Consider the following 2,210-nt stretch of genomic DNA (forward strand, 5'->3'; position numbering starts at 1 on the left):
TCAACAGTGTAAATAAAGTATTAAACATGAGATCAACTAAAAAATAACTACATTCAATTATTTACAAAAAATGGAATGCGCAACTTAGAAATTAAGAATGCTAATATGTTATGACAATGTTAAAATACGCTAAAAGTGTAAAAATCTTTATACGACATATATAAAGGAAATCCATTACGACCCATATTTAGTTCAACAATTGCACTAATCAGTAACTCTCCGTATTAAAATTAAAAATGCCAATATTTGGTAAAATTAGTTAAATAACCAGTGAATGATCTAGCTTAGTGGCCCTAGTTGTGTATGATTAATTCGGTCGTAATTTCTAATTGCTTGTACCTATGTAGTTACGGAAATCAAACGTGTATCCTATAAAAGAAATTCCATGTACCTAAGATTCTAAAATTTTACCAAGGACGACAAAAATGGCCGGCTATGTTTTGTATTAAAACCACAAGTTGTTCAATGTCAAATAAACTAAGTACCTTAAAGTTGGAATGATAAGTGAGACTGAAGTAAGAAAGTGATCTCGACAATAAAATAGTCGAGGGAGTTTGCAACTATTTGCATGAGCACTAGGGACATGTGTTTAATTATTGTGTAAGCAATTAGCTATACTCCTTGCTTGAATTTGGAAAATCCCTAGTTAGTTCTTCAGGAAATTCGGAAACAATCAAGCAACTCTTGCAAGCTGGTCAAGAATTTGGTTTCTTCCAGGTATATAGATCAACTTTAATTTGTTATTACTAATATTTTTTTTTTCAAGATAAGAGAGCAGTTTATTTAAGTACTACAGGTAGATCTAACTTAAAACACGAATATATCTTGTATATATTTTCATATATAAAAAGAAATCGAACCTATTTTGAATTTATTGTCTCTGTATCTTTAATCCTCTTTTAAAGTCTAGACGAGGGTAGAGTTATGTAGATTCAAGGGGGGTTCGATTGAACTGTTGTATCACCTTAACTTAAGGAAATATTCTAGTGTAAGTACGTTCAAAAGTTGTTTTAGGTGTAGATTCAACAAGTATGACATTCTTTTCTCTTTTTATTTTGAATTTTCTTGCATAAATTTCTGATTCCACCGATAGTTACTAACAATGAACTTTCAGGTGATCAACCATGGAATCCCAGAAAACGTTCTGACTCAAACAATGTCCACATTTGAAGAATTTTTCGACATGGCTGGCGAACAAAATGTAGATGTATCAACCAAGAAAGGATGGATCTATACAACGAGCAAGGATGAAGTTAAAGATAGTGTCCATTTATGGAGGGATAATATAAAACACCCTTGTCACCCTCTGGAGAAATGCATGCAAAGTTGGCCTGATAATCCAGCTAGCTACTAGGTAATTAAATTAAAGAACACCAATAACAAAATACTATATACTAGTTGCTCAACTACTTCTCATCCAACAAAATACACCCTTGCTCAACCAATATCATTCCTTCAAAATTAATCGTCCCTATTTATACTTCATTCCTAAGGTTAAGAATGCCCAAACTATCCAACAATACAGACCAATTAGCCTATGCACTACAATACACAAGCTAATCACTAAAATTATTGCCAACAGGTTTAAACCCATTATATCAAAACTTTTTGGGCCAACGCAAACCAGCTTCCAACAAGGTAACGGGCCTCAGACAATGCTATAATAGTACAAGAGACTCTCGCCCACTTCCAAAGAATGAAAGGCAAAAGTAGCAACCTGATTCTTAAGTTAGACCTCGAAAAGACTTTTGACCGCCTTGAGTGGTCTTTTGTCAGGAAAATATTTTTTTTTTTTAACTTTCCGACCAGGCTCATCAACCTTATAATGTCTTGTATTACTACAATCTCTACTTCCATTTTAATCAATGGTACACGCACATAGTTTTTTTGTCCGTCAAGAGGTATTTGACAGGGGATCCGCTATCACCTTATCTATTCATCGTGTGCATGAAATTATTCTCCCGAAACATTTCACTATCTGTTTACTGCCTAAATTGGCAACCAATTCGCCTCTCCAAAATGGGGACCCTCCTTATCACATCTTTTCTTCGAAGATAACATTATCTTATTTTCTACTACAAAAAGTTGTCACGCAATCATTGACATCCTCGATGCACTCAAGCCAAAAGATCAGCTTTAAAAATTCTAAGATTTTCTTTTCGAAAAATTGTTCCCAGGAAAATAAAAAATTTATTCTCAGTTCTTTTCAA

At 33.5% G+C, this 2,210-nt stretch overlaps 1 long non-coding RNA gene across 1 annotated transcript; it reads left to right on the forward strand.

Annotated features, from left to right (window-relative positions):
* The first annotated feature begins 426 nt into the window (after positions 1 to 426).
* On the forward strand, positions 427 to 1,921 carry LOC104100746 (uncharacterized). Its single transcript, XR_687315.3, has 2 exons — positions 427 to 717; positions 1,115 to 1,921. It is a non-coding gene; the product is annotated as an uncharacterized lncRNA (long non-coding RNA).
* The last annotated feature ends 289 nt before the right edge of the window (positions 1,922 to 2,210 follow it).

This window comes from Nicotiana tomentosiformis, chromosome 1, assembly GCF_000390325.3.
Source record: "Nicotiana tomentosiformis chromosome 1, ASM39032v3, whole genome shotgun sequence".
Classification (NCBI taxonomy): domain Eukaryota; kingdom Viridiplantae; phylum Streptophyta; class Magnoliopsida; order Solanales; family Solanaceae; genus Nicotiana; species Nicotiana tomentosiformis.